The 19,524-nt window shown below is 40.1% G+C and overlaps 1 pseudogene; it reads left to right on the forward strand.

The window, feature by feature from the left end:
• Positions 1-11,394, forward strand: part of LOC106605281 (ras/Rap GTPase-activating protein SynGAP-like) — a 111,081-nt pseudogene extending 99,687 nt beyond the window's left edge.
• The last annotated feature ends 8,130 nt before the right edge of the window (positions 11,395-19,524 follow it).

Consider the following 19,524-nt stretch of genomic DNA (forward strand, 5'->3'; position numbering starts at 1 on the left):
AAACATTAAAAACATTAAAACATTTGCATAAGTCTTCAGACCCTTTGCTATGAAACTCGAAATGACAGTACATGTTAGAGAAAAAAACAAGCCTTGATGTCGAAGGAATTGTCCGTAGAGCTCCGAGACAGGATTGTGTCGAGGCACAGATCTGGGAAAAGTACCAAAACATTTCTGCAGCATTGAAGGTCCCCAAGAACACAGTGGCCTCCATCATTCTTAAATGGAAGAAGTTTGGACCCACCAAGACTCTTCCTAGTGCTGGCCACCCGGCCAAACTGAGCAATCGGGGGAGAAGGGCCTTGGTCAGGGAGGTGACCAAGAACCCGATTGTCACTCTGACAGAGCTCTAGAGTTCCTCTGTGGAGATGGGAAAATCTTCCAGAAGGACAACTATCTCTGCAGCATTCCACCAATCAGACCTTTATGGTAGAGTGGCCAGACGGAAGCCCCCTCCACAGTAAAAGGCACATGACAGCCTGCCTCAGACCATGAGAAACAACATTGTCTGGTCTGATGAAATCAAGATCGAACTCTTTTGCCTGAATGCCAAGCGTCACGTCTGGACAAACCTGGCACCATCCCTAAGGTGAAGCATGGTGGTAGCGTCATGCTGTGGCAATGTGTTTCAGCGGCAGGGAGTGGGAGACTAGTCAAGATTGAGGCAAAGATGAACTGAGCAAAGTACAGAGAAATCCTTGACAAAAACCTGCTCCAGAGTACTCAGGATCTCAGACTGGGGCGAAGGTTCACCTTCCAACAGGACAATAACCATAAGCACACAGCCAAGACAACGCAGAAGTGGCTTCGGGACAAGTCTCTGAATGTCCCTGAGTGGCCCAGCCAGAACCCGGACATGAATCCGATCGAACATCTCTGGAGAGACCTGAAAATAGCTGTGCAGCAATGCTCCCATTCCAACCTGACAGAGCTTGAGAAGATCTGCAGAGAAGAATGGGAGAAACTCCCCAAATACAGGTGTGCCAAGCTTGTAGCGTCATACCCAAGAAGACTCGTGGGTGTAATCTGAATACTTATTCAAATGTGATTTTCGTTTAAAAAAAAATGTTTCATAAAAAAACGTTTTTGCTTTGTCATTATAGGGTATTGAGTGTAGATTGATGAGGGGAAAAAACAATTTAATCAATTTTAGAATAAGTCTGCAACATAACAAAATGTGGAAAAAGTCAAGGGGTCTGAATACTTTCCGTAGGCACTGTACAGTGTAGCACTATATATCGGACATTTGGATTTATGTATTGTACAGATTTAAAATACTCATAGTGTATACATTAATGTATGTGACTCTTACATCACTCAGACAAATATGCAAACATTATTTGCACAAATTCAGTCATATACGGAGACTTCCTGAACATGTAACTCTTTGCATTAGGTAAATTGCTTACCCTCTGAATTCAAACCATAAAACTCCAGCATCAATGGTAGAATTCCTGACCGAAATGCATCGAAATGTTCAGCTGTTTAATTCAATGCTCCATTTCAATGCTCCACTATTATCAAATGTTGGCATTTGCAAAACCTTGCAAGTCCTTCATCCTTCTTCACATCCTTCATCCTTGTTCATCTCTCCACTACTTTTTTCTTTCAATTCCCTGTGTTGTTTTGGTATGATAAGCGAACTGTTTGATCAGAATATAGATGGTAATAATATATACTTAGGGCTATATTCTATCAGATTGACAGCCGAATAGCCGTTGTTTTGGCGGTCTCGGAACTGCGTTAGAGTTGTCAAATCCACAAGAAGCAACAAAACCACACCCAACGTAATCCGACAAATTCCATGCAGTCGCATTAGATATTTATGCAGCCGCGTTACCAATCAAACACTCAAATTAGATTGATAGGCTAATGGGAGAGATTTATAGCCTAACATCAATGGATTGACATTACATTTGAGAGTCATTATTTCTAACATCGATAGAGCCTACAATTTCTAGCGCCGTTTTGAACTTCTAACGCGGTAGGGATAATAGGAAGGGAATGGTTTGTGACGGACAAGAGCACACACTCACCGATATGTCAGCTCATGAACGTCTAACGCGGTAGGGATAATAAAACATTTGCTATGCAGATGTCAGCCAACACTGGTTAACGATGGTTAATGCTCGATCTGATTGAATCCAGGCCATAGTTAGTTCTAGTTATGACAAACAGCTTGACAATTCACAGATACTATATTAGGTACATGTACAAACACTGATGGCTCTGCTGCAGTACTACATATAAGTAGGCACTATTCCAAGAACCAATATCAACAAGGTAACTGACTACATCCATATAGAACAATACCCCTGCTCAAATCAACACAAACTCACTCACACACACCGCACGTGTCTCACAGAGGAACACGTACCGGTGAGTCATCAACATATCCATTCAATTCGACTCATCTTCCCTCCCACCACTCCCCCAAATAAATGACGGGAATTATGGGAAATCTCCGTATCTGACATAATCCTTCCCTGAAAATTAACAACTGGTGTGCAGATATGTCAATGTGTGTGTTTCTTTGAGAGTGTGTTTATATATTCCTGTGTGTATGTGTACTGTATGTATATGGCACCTGAGCACATAAGTTGATCCAATGTTCATGTATTGTCATTGTGAGTTTGATCAAGTGTGTCGCCAGTACTCTATTGTTGTTCTTTTTGCTCTGGGTCATACTTGGAGAGTTGTCTAGTGTCTTTTTATATGTATGTCAGTCATATACTACTGTTATGGAATATTTGGTTGGTTTGTACGTCTAATTTCCACAATGATATGCCTAGTTTGAAACAGAAATTGCATTTCCTATTCATGTTGCTGATTAAGAACATTTGAGAATTGTGTACCAAAGCATACTAACAACGCACTTAACATTGCACAATTCATCCGCTATGTGTTGTTTTTGTCTACAATTTCCTAACTTTTATTAGTTGCAGCTTTTGTACAAATATAAACACCAAGTTGTTCAAGTAAGCAAACTCTGCACATATGGATCTTTAACAGTGAGTGATGCACGTTTGTTAAGTTGATTGGATCGCTGCTTCTTTTATTAGCATAGGTTGGCTATCTAACTTTCTTATCATAAAATATTTGCACAATTTTCTCAGTTGTATTGGCAGGTCTGGCTAAACTTGGATAAATAATGTGAAAGGGTTTGTAGTAATTTTTGTAGAACTGGTTTGAAAGTAATCCAGCACTGGTAGAGAAATACCACTTGTTCCACTTGTTTCCATAACACATTTCCTGTTACTGTTGCGAGCACCAAGTAGGGAATGGGATTAGCATGTATGCTAACGGTAATATCTGTTGAAATTGGTTATCGCCGTGTGCTTTACAAGGTTCTGAGTGAGAAGAGAAAAGGTCTGCCAGTTCAATTCCACTTTTTGGAGGTAATTTTTTTGTTCTCTTTCTAGAGATGGAAACATGTGCTACACACAATGGACACACCCACCCTGATATTTAATGCTAATTCGTTTTGAAATCAAATGGCCTGTTTCAACTAATTTCTGTACTAGATGCAGATCATAAAACCCTCTTGAAATACATTTTTATCTGACTTTCACTTCTCCAGTGCATCGTTCACATCTTAAGACTTCATACTCCTTGGTACAATCATATGAATGGTCTTTAGTCCTTATTGTTCAATGAAGTTATTACACATTTGAGGAAAGGTATTGGCATCTCAGTAGTGTAAATGTCAATTCAGATTCTTCTATTCGTGTAGAAAGCTTTTAAATGATTCCACATTCCTGTTTTTACTTGGATACATTAAACACCATTTCCTCAATCTAACACAACCTCCATCAGTGCCAATAACCCAGCTGTTTTCTTTCCTACTGCTCCAACACAGACTGTACTGAACAGGACTGAACATGATGACTTGCATTCAGAGCTTGATGTAATTAATAACTGAAATCAATCTGGTATTTGCAATGACGTTATTCTGCGCCAATGTAGGTAAGGATAGATAGCAAAACCAAACTTTGACTTATTCACTTATTACAAATTCCAACCCAGTGCTTTACAGATTTGGTAAATTAATGAGCATCCATTGATAATTGGTCAATGGGTATGGGTTAGAAATTCTGATTGGTGGATTAGACACAGTTGAGATTTTATTCAAGAGCTCTTGAATGCTAGCTTCTTATACAAGCTTTGTAGAGTATTTAGTCATTATGTTCTCCAATTCGCATCTAAAGTTCTAAGAATTACTGTAACACATCTGCATGTTAGACTATTATAGTAATGCAATACTATAATATTATCATCTATAATGTTTTATTTTAAAGTACTTATTACTATTTAAATGTTAAAGTACTTATAAGGTTCAATGATGTGTGGGAATCAAGGGACAAAGGGAAATGAAAAAATAATATCGAATTTCTGCACATTTATTGTGGTCTTAGCTAAGCTTTCGGTGAACGCTATTTGTTCTATATTTATTTTCTTCTTTCTGTGAAAGTTTTGCTCTGAAGGTCAATTGACTGAAAGCTTAGCAAAAACCATGCTAAACCTGAAATGCGCATGGATTCTAATGTGCGTAAGATGAATTAAGGTGACACAATTGTGTCACGTTATAGAGTCATAACTATTTGGTGTCACCATGGTTTTCAAGCCTTTACTACAGCATATTTAAGCAATAAGGCACGAGGGGGTGTGGTATATGGCCAATATACCACGGCTAAGGGCTTTTCTTAGCACGTCGCAAAGCAGTGTGCCTGGATACAGCCCTTAGCCGGGGTATATTGGTCATATACCACAAACCCCTGAGGTGCCTTACTGCTATTATAAACTGGTTACCAATGTAATTAGAGCAGTACAAATAAATGTTTTGTCATAACCGTGGTATACAGTCTGATATACCACGGTTGTCAGCCAATCAGCATTCAGGGCTCGAACCATCCAGTTTATAATACAAATTAGAATGTATAGAAATTCCTTGAAATTAATCTCATTGGCTAAGACTGACACAACTCTCATTCTACTTGACTGCTCGGACTCCTTTTGACACCCGTCCCTGACTAGTACCCCCTTCTAACTCAGCATCATACGAAGATCAAGACACTCTGACATGTTGGTCAACCCGAGATTGTAATTCCTTCCACCTTTTCTTTTTCTGACTGTATCCCCTCTCCTATGCTGTCCATCTCTATTGGTGTACCTCATACTTCTGCTCTGTAACTCATTTTCCTCTCTTTCTCCGTTGTTCCTCCCATCCCTTGCCACTTATTTCTCTCTCTCCCTTACTCCCTTTGCTTTTTCACATGATCCTTTCTTTCTTTACCTCCTGCTTTGATCCTCTCCTTTCGGGACCCTCATCACCCCACACTTTTTCCTCCATTCTATTCTTTTTACATTCGTAACTGATTCACCTATTTACTCTCTCCTCTACCCACCTGTTTGTTCTTCACTGGCCTCCTCTTTTTATTTGACTATTCCTTGCTTGTTTATATCACCCATACTCCCTCTCCTTCCATCCTCCCTGTTGCCTTCTCTCCCCACATTTCCTGCTTCATATATGACTCTTTATATTGCCTCACTCTCTCTTTCCTGGATTGGCTGACTCGTTTACACCCTTGTCCATGCCACAAATCCCCCACTGAATGCCCCTTCTCCCACTCCCATCTCTCCCCTCTCCTACTCCTCTTCTCCCTCCCTCTCTCTGTCTTGCTAGGGGGCCCAGCATTCCTCCCTGGGTTCAGCAGACCCCTGTGTGAATACTGAAGGTGGAGGAGGAGGAGGAGAAGAAGGAGAAAAAGAAGGAAGGATGACTACTGATCCTGACCCTATCTCTTCCTCGGGCATCTCCTCCACTGGCTTGCCCCGGAACGACAATGGAGGCCCCTCCCCACCCGTAGACCCTCCTCCTCCCCCCACTCCTCATCTCCACCCCAGTCCACCCCAGAATGGAGAGCTCCGTGTCAACCCAACATCCTCCCCAGTGACAAGCACGGAGGCAACTGAGAGCACTGCAACAGCAGGACTGGGCATAGAGGAGAGGGAGCAGGTCAAAAACAACACTAAACCAAATCAGAGAGAGAAGACACAAATAAAAAAGTCTTGCCACATTTCCTTCCTTTTTTGAGGAGGATGAGATGACTGCAATCTTTCCCGTTTCTTTTATGTGTACTCAAACCAGAGAGAGAAGAAATGTGTGGGGGGCAGCAGTCATTGTACATTTAACTGTACAGTACGTTCAGCATTATCATACAAGACAACAAAAGGGCTTTCCAATGGACCTCATTTCCATCATGCTCAAACTGGGCTTTGGTCAGTATCTGTCTTGCAGGACAAGATAATGATACCTTTCAGTTATCGTTGACATTGTGGGATCCTCATGTACTGTTTCAATCGATCAAACTATAGAGCCTATCATATACACTGGTATAGGCCTAATCCCCAAACCAAGCGACTATATGAGATTTTGCTTTGTGTGTTTGTTTAATCAAATAAAGACAGTAAGCAAACACTATATAACGTCTCACTCCCCAAAAACTTCTCAGTAGCCAATAGCATCCTACTATATACATGCGTGTAGTATCCCATAATTCCATCGATAAAGGTCTAGTCATTTCCTGTCCTGAAAACTCCAGCTCTCAAATTGAATTGGTAGAGATGTGGTCATCTGGCTTTGTAGTCTGGTTTCCTTAGTGCCTTTGAGTGTATTTTAACAGGGTTTTCAAATAACAGGCAGAGATGATATTTACAGAAGGATTATTTTAACTGATGATAGTACATAAACAGTCTAATCAAGATCCAAAAATAACTATGCTGTTTGAAATACAGACTAACTGCAGAGTCCAGAACAAGCAGAATACGGTGTCATTTTGGGGATTTCATAGAGATGCCCTATGGCCTAAGAAAAGTGTGTGATGTTTTCAAAAAACGTGTTAATTAAGGGACATCCCATTCGTGGACTGGACTCGTGCAATGTTTTCTCTTCTCAATCTCAGAACCTATGTGTGATCAACTGGTGCTACAGACACAAACAGTGCCATTTCCAAATCAAGTGTGTGTGTCATAGCACTGCCTCTCATGTTTCCCACTGTCTGTATGTCTGTCTCTCTCACTCTGTCTGTTATTGTCAAGGTAGCCTATTTCTTTAATGTATTTGTCTTTGTTTGTTTGTTATGTGTGTGTCGTGTCCTTATGTGTGCAATTGTTTAATGGAGTGGGAGCTGGGTCAAGTAGGGTGCTTAAACCAAATGAGACAATAACAAACTTGTCAGGTAAAAAGTTTACCAGCAATTTTAAGTGGTTGAAAATATCAAAGGGATATTATTTGTGGACCTTCAGTGTCCAGGCATATAACGTAGTCACTTTTAACACCTAGTACACTTCCAAAATTGTTGTCATGGCTTTTTCTGTTTAGTACCACGTAAACTATTTATTTGATTCTTATTTTGGGGTAGCCAGTTAAGTCTAGCCTTAAGTGCCTGGGTCTCAGATAATGACATTTTGGCCAGTAGTCAAACAGCGCTCAGACAAATTTTTATGTGGCATAGACTTTCTTCATGTCGTCTCGAGGGACTATTTTAAGTTAACGTACCATTCAGCTGAGCATGATGAATGCTAATGTAACAACATTTTGAGAAAACAAAGATTGTTTGGGGCATCGTTAGTAAAGAGTATTTCAAATCTAAAACATGTTACACAGTGCACTAAAAGGAATTCATTGCTTTGTCAACTGTTCAGATATACTGTGTTGTCATGTCCTCTTGTTTTGTGTGTAACTTGTCCATCGTAATCTTTGTTTAGATGTGAATTTGGGTTTATTTTGGCCCTTTTAGATTCACACTGGTGGTGCTTTATAACTAGTTGGAAAACTTTCCTTACTCTGGCTTAGCGTCTCAAGTGAATTAACATGCTTCAGACAGTCCTGGTTTTGCAGAACCCAACACCAGTCTTATTTCACTTTTTTATTTGATTAAGAGTCAATTTACTAAGGGCCAAATCCTAACTTGATTTATATTTTTGCAGTTCTCCCATTGGCGTCATGCATTACGAGTAAGTCTGAGTTTAACATGCAGATCTCAAGTTAGGATTCGGCACTTTGTGTATAGGGTCAAAATGCCCTCCGCCAATGCTGTGTCGGTCAGTACTAGGGGATTAGCCATAATGTAAAGTGGATGAGATTCAGATATATGAGAGAGATTTAGCTATGAGTGTTGAATTAAAAGTTAACCAAATGTGATTATTAATAGGGAGAGTTTGTTGTAGTTAACTTGTGTTAAGTCAGCTAATATGGCTACCTTTCGAGTGCCAAAACATATCAGTAATAAAATGGCTTTTAAAGCAGCTAGGGTTTTACATCTGCATTGAGTAAAGATATGGGACTATACAGGGTCACTGGTTGATATATGAGCATTGCCATTAATATACCTCAGAGATGCAGAATTGAGAGACTCAGGTAAACAAATATTTGCCTCAGAGCAGAACACAAACTGACAAAGAGATTAATCCTACTTTGGAGTGCCTGCCATCTGATATAGTGGTTGGTCCATCTATTACAAGATCTATCCCACTGGGCAAAAACTGGTTGAATCAACGTTGATTCCACATCATTTAAACAAAAAGGCTAATAGTTATGGAATTTCATTAGGGACGTTAGGGAATTTAGTATTTTTTCACCCAAATTTTTACCTAAATCCAATGACATTGATTAAATTCACTTTAGTTGACAACTCAATCAAATGTACATCAAAATTAGACGTTGAAATGACGTCTGTGCCTAGTGGGATGGCTATGATTGGATAGCAACTCATCAAGCACCTCCCCGTTCCTTCTCTCTCTGTCTTCCTTTTCTCCCCTTAGCCAATCACGCAGCTTCGTGGAGGACAATCTGGAACCTAATTGGCTGAGGCAACATGGGCAGCCCGCATGGCCTGGCCATATATCAAGAGCGCTCTCTCGTGATGCGATTGGCTGACAAAGGGAGAAGTTGGGCCATTGGTCCAATTCTCCTGACCTAAAGGATAGTCCAGAGCCACAGCTAACCATGTAAGGATCTGCTGTGTTATTTACCCTACTTTACTTGGGCTCTCTCTCTCTCTGATTGGATGGCTGGACAATCTGTATTTGACGCTTGTGATTAGATATTTGATTTTCTTTTAAAGACGTGCCAATCTCGGGAAATGGTTTTGTTGGCTCATCAAGCATGTGAAGAACAGCTATGCAGATTGACATGATATAAACCTTTTGGGATTGAGCAGTAAGTCAAATGAAAGCGGGAGAGCTGCTGTGTGTAAGATGCATTTCAAAGGTGCTGTAATTTTTCTTTCCTAACATTTTTCTAAGATCTCACAATTTCTTTCATTTTTCTTTCCTACCATTTTCTATAGTCCACCCACTATCTACCCATTCCTCTTTCTATCTATTCTTAACCACCCACCTCCGTTTTATGTTCACTTTTAGACTTTTTCTGCTCCTGTTCATATCTGCCATGGTTTTGGTTTTGTTCTTTCTTCTTTATCTCTATTAGTTTTACATTTAAAGGAAACTAATTATGCACAGCCTATTACAAGTGAAACTGCTACAAAACAAAATATTGCTTCAATTAAAACTTTGAAAAATGTAGACAATGCTATGATTTATATTTCTATAATAACGCTTATTCTTACCATAGTACTACAAAAACTATTCATTGGAAATCTTCCTGCGCAAATGTTTATTTCTTGATAATGACAAGACTAGTATCTAATGACAGTCCAGAAATAATACATTTTATATCAACTGATTTTTCTTAAGACAATCTTATGGAACATTACCCTTTTGTGAAGAACGATTGCCCTGGGATTGTGACGGATAAAAACACAAACTGTTGTTTTACCTGCTCCCCTCACAATGATTTGCACGTTGCTGTGACCTGTACCCCTCCACTTCTCTCTTGTAATCCCTAGAAGAGAGATATGAGGATGGATGTTGTTTTTTCTACTTGACAATCGCTGGGGAGCTCTCCATTTTACAGACGATCTAAAACTCCTTAGAAGAGGACATCCTTAACGTCACGTTTTTGTTTTCCTATTTCTGTCTCTGATGTAAGCTTAGTGGAGCAGATGCGAGTCTATCATGTTTTTCCAGCGTGGTGAGGCCGAATTCTGGAGCCAAGTTTCTGTATAACTTCCATTTGATTTCTTTGTATGGACTCCACTGACACAGAAGCTAAATAAAACCCTGTGCCCTCCTTCACCTCTGACCACTGAAAAATGACACGTCAAAAGAGCGAGAGATTAGAGGTTAATACCTTTTAAGTGATTGAATGTGTGTGTATATACAGTGTGTGTACAGTTGTTGTGTATATACTGGATATGTGTGTGTATATATGGTATGTCTATGTGTATATACAGTTTGTTTGTATATGCAGGGTGTACAGTTTTTTTCCTCAATCCTCTAATCTCTCTCTCTCTTAAATGACGTATTTGACTCCTCAAAGAATAAATGTTGGGGAGTGGAGAGGTTCACACTGGCAATTTAAAGGACAGCTGTCTGGGAAGCACTTTGTGTGCAGACACTGACCAATCTGACACCTCTGAACACCTGCACACATAATTATGCCTCTCAAAACAATCTCTGGCTTGCACTCATTTTCTCATCAACTGAGGCATTTTTAAAAATTATATTTGGGTGACCAAGCAATGTTTGTACATATACAGTATATAGAATAACTAAGATAATATTTCCAGTGACCTCCATCTCCTTTTCTTTGAATTCCTGTAACTATTATGATTCTTCGTTGTTATTTGATTTAAGTTTTACATTTCTCTACATTAAATGTTTGCAATGGTTGTCATTCAGATTTATATATTTATCCAGACAACCCTTATCTAATTTTTCCAATTTAGTTCCCCGAACTCTGCCTCTCATAGACCCCTCTGTCAGGCTGAACGTTTGGTTCAGATCACACTGTTACTTGTGAAGCAACTCTTCCATGCAAGTAACACCATGTTATTAGCCATTTCTTCAAGTTCTATTAAGTGTGCCTCCAACTCGCCAACCCTCCCTCACCCTTGAACTTTCAACCCCACAAGTCACACATAGTCATACCCCTTGACAAGCCATAGTCCCCCAACCCCTCTTTTTTTGTTTTAAAAAGGACAGACATTCGGGGATTTGTGTATATTAATGGAAGAGTGATATTGAAGAGTGTATTGCCATTGTAAATGGATTTGTTATGAATGTGGATATTCTGATTATTTAATTATTATTGTAATAATGATTATGATTATTGCCACTTTGATTTTGTTGATTCATTCCTTTGATGCGGACAATAACAATTCCTTCATTTCATTTTTGAATAAACCGGAATTTATATTTTTCGGGTGGGTGAATCTTGGAGATAGAAATACTTAAATAAATGAATAATAAACAAATAATTAACTTCTTAAATTAAGATGTGATATGTATTTTTTGTATAATTCCTACAGAACAGTCACCACAGTGAAAAATATCTTGAAACTCTTACAAAGGCCTATTAGCCATTTCATGGTTGATGAGGCCTATTCTGGGGTCCATATCATGAGATATACTGTAGGTTACAGAAACATCATTAGATCATCACTAGACAACCAAAGACGCAGTATGCCAGTCAGATCATAGTAGTCGACATTACCATAACCGATCATGTTTGCAAATATTTGCTGATGCTGTTGGTGCATTTCCTGTGAGATAAAAATGAAGACTAGTCTTTTTAGTAAGTATTCACACCCCTTGACTTTTTCCACATTTTGTTGTGCTGCAGCCTGAATAAAACATGGATTAATTTGAGATGTGTCACTGCCTACACACAATACCCCAGAATGTCAAAGTGGAATTATGTTTTTAGAAATATATTCAACCCCTTTGTTGTGGCAAGCCTACATTATTTCAGGATTAAAAATGTGCTTAACAAGTCACATAATAAGTTGCAATAATAGTGTTTAACATTATTTTTTAATGACTACCTCATCTCTGTACCCCACACATACAAATGATTGTAAGGTCCCTCAGTCTCTGCAGTGAATTTCAAACAGAGATTCAACCAGAAGGACCAGGGAGATTCACCATGAGACCAATAGTGTTTTTAAAACAGTTACATAGTTCAATAGCTGTGATATAAGAAAACTGATGATGAATCAACACCATTGTAGTTACTCCGCAATACTAACATAAATGACAGAGTGAAAAGAAGGAAGCCCGTACAGAATAAAAATATTTGCAATAAGGCACTAAACTAAAACTGTAAAAAAACAATGTGGCAAAGAAATGAACTTTATGTCCTGAATACGAAGTGTTATCTTTGGGGCAAGTACATCACATCCCTGAGTACCACTCTTCATATTTTCAAGCATGGAGGTGGCTGCATCATGTTATGGTTATGCTTGTCATCAGCAAGGACTAGAGCGTTTTTTTAGGATAAAAAGAAATGGAATAGAGCTAAGCATATGCAAAATCCTAGATGAAAACCTGGTTCAGTCTGCTTTCCAACAGACACTGGGAGACAAATTATCCTTTCAGCAGGACAATAACCTAAAACAAGTCCAAATATACACTGGAATTGCTTACCAAGATGACATTGAATGTTCCGAGTGGCCTAGTTACATTTTTGACTTAAATTGGCTTGAAAATCAATGGCAAGACTTGAAAATGGCTGTCTAGCAATGATCAACAACCAACTTGACAGAGCTTGCAGAATTTCAAATAGAATAATGTGCAAATATTCTACAATCCAGGTGTGCAAAGCTCTTAGAGACACACCCAGAAAGACTCACAGCTGTAATCGCTGCCAAACATGATTCTAACTTGTATTGAGTCAGTGGCGTGAATACACATGTAAATCTGATATTTCTGTATTTCATTTTCAATAAATGTGCAACAATTTTTAAACATGTTTTCACTTTGTCATTATGAGTTGTGTGTAGATGGGTGAGAGAAAAAAGATTGTATTGGAAGAAAAAAAAAAGAGATTGTAACAACAAAATGTGGAATAAGTCATGGGGTATGAATACTTTCGGAAAGCACTGTATGTAGCCTGATACATCATTCGGTGCTAGCTTGCTAGCTAGTCCCCGTCTGACATAATGCAAAAAAATTGTTTGGAAAGGTCCTTTCAGGACCTCTGCAAGCCAGAATGTTGAATACTATTACATTTGAACTTACTCTACTGGTTGTCTTGGTGGTTGGTCATTATGCTGGAAATTTTAGACAAAATATCCACAGGAAAGTGTTATTAAACTGTCTTTTGCTCACATCATAAGCCATGACAAAATGTGTAGAATTGCAGGACCCCCGAAAACCAGAAAAATAGCAAACATTTTCAAGAAACAAAATAAAACATACAAAAGTAATCCATACTATTCCGGAACATAACTGTTATTTTAAAAGCACAAGAACCCAGTTAATAACCTTCTTTTAAGTTGCAGGCATTTTTACTACACTGTGTGCACAATTATTAGGCAAGTTGTATGTTTGAGGATTAATTTTATTTTTTGAACAACTACAAACCTGAATAAACCTCAAACCTGAATATTTAAGAAAGTAAAAGTGAGGCTTTGGCTTTCTTTGGAGAATATCTATGTGTGCACAATTATTGGGCAACTATTAGTGTGCAGAATTATTATGCAACTAAATGAAAAACAAAAAGTTCCCCATCTCACTTGTTTATTTTCATCTGTTAAAGTGAGAATAATAAACAAACAACTCAAAATGTATAAATAAACATTTCAACAAACAAAATCTGTGACCAATATAGCCACCCTTCTATTCAATAACAGTCATAAGTCTTCCATCCATGGAGTCTGTCAGTTTCTTGATCTGTTGACGATCAACTTTTTGTGCAGCAGCAACCACAGCCTCCCAGACACTGGTCAGAGAGGTGTACTGTTTTCCTTCACCGTAAATCGTCTGTTTAAGAAGAGACCACAAGTTCTCAATAGGGTTTAGGTTAGGTGAGGAAGGGGTGCCCATGTCATTATTCTTTCATCTTTAAGGCCTTTACTGGCTAGCCTTAGAAAGATGCTGACTTCTTGAAAGATGCAGACTTTTTCCGGTACCACTGCTTGAAGAAAGTGTCTTCTAAAAACTGGCAGTAGGTTTGGGAGTTGAGTTTGAGTCCATCTTCAACCCAAAAAGGTCCAACTAGCTCATCTTTAATAATACCACCCCATACCAGTACCCCACCTCCACCTTGCTGGCGTCTTGAAGTGGAACTCCTTGCCGTTACTGATCCAGCCACGGACCCATCCATCTGGTCCATCAAGAGTCACTCATCTCATCAGTCCATAAAACTTTTGAAAAATCTGTCTTCAGATATTTCTTGGCCCAGTCTTGATGTTTCAACTTATGTGTCTTGTTCAGTGGTGGTCGGGTTTCATTCTTCCTTACCTTGGAAATGTCTCTGAGCACTGAACACCTTGTACTTCTGGGCACTCCAGGTAGGTTGCAGTTCTGGAATATGACAGCACTGGAGGATAATGGGTTCCTGGCAGCTTCACGTTTGATTCTTCTCAAATCTTTGGCAGTTAATTTGCGTCTTTTTTTCTCAACACGGTTCTTGCGACCCTGTTGACTATTTGCAACAAAACGTTTGATGGTTCTGTGATCACGCCCCAATATCTTAGCAATTTCAAGAGTGCTGCATTCCTCTGAAATACTTTTTACAATTTTTGACTTTTCAGAGTCAGTTAAATCTCTTTTTTGGCCCATTTTGCCTGAGGAAAAGAAGCTGCCTAATAATTCTACACACCTTGATATAGGGTGTTGATCTCCTTAGGCCACACCCTCCCTCATTACACAAATACACATCACCTGATATGCTTAAATCCAATAAGCATTCCAGTTTATACAGCTTGGAGTTGGGAAATATGCATAATAATGATGATATGGTCAAAATACTGACTTGCCTAATAATTGTGCACACAGTGAAGTCCCACAAGAAAACGCAGTAAAGCGCCTATGCAAAGCTCTCACTCTGTCACTCAGAAACTTATTCCAGTGTCTGCCTGCAAGCTGAAAATCTTTGTAAGTGTGTGTATTTAGGCTACCTGCCCATCCCCCTTCCAAAGCATAGGCTACTGTACTGTTGTTAGAATCGTGATTCAGAAGATAAGAGAGATTTTTTATTAGCTAGAGAAGAATCAATTCACTTTTTCAATGCTAGTTAAGGATTCAAATGGCCTAATTAGAATGTTTCACAAAGGATTTATTAACTACAAAAAGGCAAGATGTGTTTTTAATTCTGGTGCCACTCTGCACACACAAGCTTGTTAGCTAGCTAGCTCAAGCTTGTTAGCTAGCTAGCTCAAAGGACATTCAAAGTTCTTTCATAGAAGCCGGCCCTCTTAGGTATAATTCAGTGGACCTAATTCAGATAATGCATGTCATAACAAGATGCCCAGCACTTCAAGCCTCCTTCACTACCCTCTCTCGCTCTCTCCCCTCCCCACCAACAAAATGTCAGTCGCATCTTGCGCCATAGTCTACACTTGTCTGTCCATCACACATGTAAACAACTACCTTGCCTGCTCTATCCTTATTGATTGGTCAAGTAATTTAATGAGCTAAATGTAAAAAACTGTTGATATCACAGGTTAAAAAAGGAACAGTAAGGAACGATATAAACCGGTAGTTTTGGGGAGTTTGAACTGGTTCAGAACTTTATTTTGCTGGTTGGAACAGTGGAACGGAACAAAAAAATTGTGGTTCTGTTCAGAATTGGAAAATAATTCTGGTTCCAACCCCTGGTTGTGGGGCCCCCTGGAGGTTGGTGCCCAAGACCCCAGATGTGGGGATCCGGCCCCGCTAGTATATGCATGCATTGTGTGTATGTATTTACATTGTTTGCTCAAACAAACCATGAGAGCCACACACAGATCCGCGTTTGGAAGTCGATTTAAGGCCTACTTTCCTGTGGATATTGGCTGTGTCCGAAATCTGTCTTGCCTACTACTTACTAAAACAGCATACTGTTTACTAATCATAGTACATACTATTTAGAACGTACTGTTTAGTAAAATCAAATGCAGTAAGCAGATTATCTTCCTCAATAGTGTGCAGAGAATTCAACTAGAGGAAAAGCCTAAAAGAATATGAAAGCGTTTCCCAAACTCTGTCCTCCGGACCCCAAGGGGTGCATGTTTTGGTTTTTGCCCTAACACTACACAGCTGATTCAAATTATCAAAGCTCGATGATTAGTTGATTATTTGAATCAACTGTGTAGTGCCAGGGCAACAACAACAAAAAACGGGGTCCCAAGGACCGAGTTTAGGAAACCTTGGAGTATGACATCCTGGCATTTTAAAGCATACTAAATGTATTCTTATTTCACATAGGCTTACTATAAAACGTTATATTTCACATACCCAAAATGCCTACTATTTAGCAAGTATGGGTATTCAGACACGGCCAGTGTCTCAGATTTTCAATGACATAAGGACGACCAATGTCTAAGATTTTCAATGGCATAAGGAAGTACTCAGCAGACACTAGGGCTGCGTTCAATATGACAAAACGATGTGCAATGTTCAATTAAACGGAAAAGGTGCTGTTCTGAGCGACCAGTTGAAAAACGGGGTTGGGGAACGCTGTCAGCATGGCCACTGCCCTTTAAATACATCACTTATTGTTCAAGCCACACCCCGCCACACCCACCAAACGGAGCAAATAAAATAAAATAAATGTTTATTGAGCAAGTACACAGCTTTGTATACAGTTCCTTCAGAAACTATTCATAACCCTTGACTTATTCCACTTTTTTTTTGTTACAGCGTGAATTGAAATTGGATTCAATAAAAAAAAATCTCACCCATCAACACAAAGAACCCAAAATGACAAAGTGAAAACATGTTTTCAGAAATATTTGCACATTTATTGAAAATGAAATACAGAAATATCTCATTTGCATAATGTAAGGTTCTGTGTTTATTTTCTTAGTCAACCTTGTGTTCTGTTTCTTTGTGTTCTTGAACGTAGCCCTGTCTTTCATTTTTGTTCATTGATTTCACCTGTGTTAGTTACTCACCTGGTCTCATCAGCTCCTTATTTAAATACAGCAAATACATTGAGCACAACCTGACTAACTTCGCCACCGACAAGAGCAGGGTGGATTTTGTTGTGTCTCTACTCACAGGCAAAGCCCTAGATTGGGCCACCGCCATATGGACTGCCAACAGCACAGAACCATTTCCACACCCTCTTAAAAGAGGTATTCGATCACTCTCCTTCCGGTCGTCCTATAGGAGACCTCCTCATAGAACTTCAACAAGGATGCAATTCAGCTGCCGAGTATGCCCTCGAGGTCTGCACCATGGCTGCAGGGAGTGGATGGAGTGCAACTGCTTTACTTACAATCTACCGAAGAGGGCTCAACAGGGAACTTCAGGCGGAGCTGGCCTGTAGTGGTGACCTTCAGGATTTAAATCAATACATTCGTATCTCCATCGACCACCTCATCGCCGAAGAACTCTGCCACCCAGGAACCCGAAACCTTCTCTTTCCATGATTCCGTCATCCCGTCTTAGTCTTTCAGAGCCAATGCAGTTGGGCCATGCTCCTCTTCCGTGCATCTGAATACTCACAGTACAGCAATGTCTTCAGCAAAATCAAGGCCTCCACTCTGCCACCACATCGCCCAGGGGACGATGGTCCCAGCCCAACCCTTGAACAAGTGGGCCCCGCCAACATCTATACAAAACTCGACCTGCGAAGTGCATATAAGCTTGTCTGTATACGTGAAGGCGACGAATGGAAGACTGCCTTTATCACCGCATGAGGCCTCTACGAATACCTGGTCATGCCCTACGGCCTTACTAATGCCCCCGCCGTCTTCCAATCCTTTATGAATGAGGTTTTACAGGATATGATCAATAGCTTTCTCATCGTCTACATTGATGACATCCTGATTTACTCCAACTCCCTGAAGGAACACATACAGCATGTGCAAAAGGTTCTTCAACGGCTCCTTAACCATAACCTTTATGTGAAGACTGAAAAGAGCACCTTCCATGTAACCTTGGTAAACTTCCTCGGTTTCGTACTGACACCTGGAGGGGTCAGCACGGATGAGAACAAAGTCACCGCCGTCAGTAACTGGCCCAAACCCACCACCTTTAAGGAACTCCAACGTTTCATTGGGATCTCCAACTACTATCGCCGACTCATTCGGCACTTCAGTTCTACTGTCGCTCCCCTCAGTGTCCTTATCAGCCAAAAGACCCAGACCCGTCAATGGACTGATACTGCTCTGACTGCTTTCAACAACTTGAAACGCCTCTTCACCTCAGCTCCTGTCCTTCGCCAACCTGATCCAACCCTTCCTTTCACCCTGGAGGTGGATGCCTCCGAAGTAGGAGCCGTACTCTCTCAGCGGGTGGGAACACCTCCCAAATCACATCCCTGTGCCTACTTCTCAGGAAGTTATCCTCCGCTGAGAGGAATTACGATGTGGGGAACAGACAACTCCTCACCATCAAGCTGGCCCTCGGAGTGGCACCACTGGTTGGAGGGCGCACAACATCCCTTTCTCGTCCTAACAGATCATCGTAATGGAATATATCAGAGGGGCCAAGAGGTTAAACTCCAGACAAGCCCGCTGGGCTCTCTTCACACACTTCCATTTCATGTTACTTACATCCCTGGAAAGAAAAACGTAAAAGCTGATGCTCTCTCCCGCCAGTTTGACCTTCTGACCAATAACTCAGACCCTACACCTTTCTTCCTTCCTCTTGCATTATGGGACCGGTACAAGTGGGAGGTTCACTCGGCCATACAAGGTGGTGTGTGTATTACTGTAAGGTTCTGTGTTTTCTTAGTCAACCTTGTGTTCTGTTTCTTTGTCTTCTTGAACGTAGCCCTGTCTTTCATTTTTGTTCATTGATTTCAGCTGTGTTAGTTACTCACCTGGTCTCATCAGCTCCTTATTTAGATCAGTTCATTCTGTTTGTGCCTTTGTGAGGTATTGTTCGTTTTGACCCGGCTAAGCTTTTTCCTAGCTCATTTGTGAGAACTAGTTACAGCCTTCAGTGCTAGTTTTGATTTGCCTACCTGTGTATGACCATTGCCTGCCTGTGACCACGATTCCTGCCTTTTGTGAAGACTAAATAAACACCTGCCGCGCTCTGCGCATGTATCTACACCTTTTTCTCCTTGAGTATTCATTACACAAGTATTCACACCCCTGAGTCAGTACACGTTAAAATCACCTTTGGCAGCAATTACAGCTGTGAGTCATTCTGGGTAAGTCAGAGCTTTGCACACCTTGATTGTAGAATATTTGCACATTATTCTTTTTAAAATTCTTCAAGCGCTATCAAGTTGGTTGTTGATCATTGCTAAACAGCCATTTTCAAATCTTGACAGATTTTCAAGCTGATTTAAGTCAAAACTGTAACCAGGCCACTCAAAAACATTCAATGTCTTGGTAAGCAGCTTCAGTGTATATTTGGCCTTGTGTTTTAAGTTATTGTCCTGCTGAAAGCTGAATTTGTCTCCCAGTGTCTGTTGGAAAGCAGACTGAACCAGGTTTTCCTCTAGGCTTTTGCCTG

Source organism: Salmo salar, chromosome ssa05, assembly GCF_905237065.1.
Source record: "Salmo salar chromosome ssa05, Ssal_v3.1, whole genome shotgun sequence".
Classification (NCBI taxonomy): domain Eukaryota; kingdom Metazoa; phylum Chordata; class Actinopteri; order Salmoniformes; family Salmonidae; genus Salmo; species Salmo salar.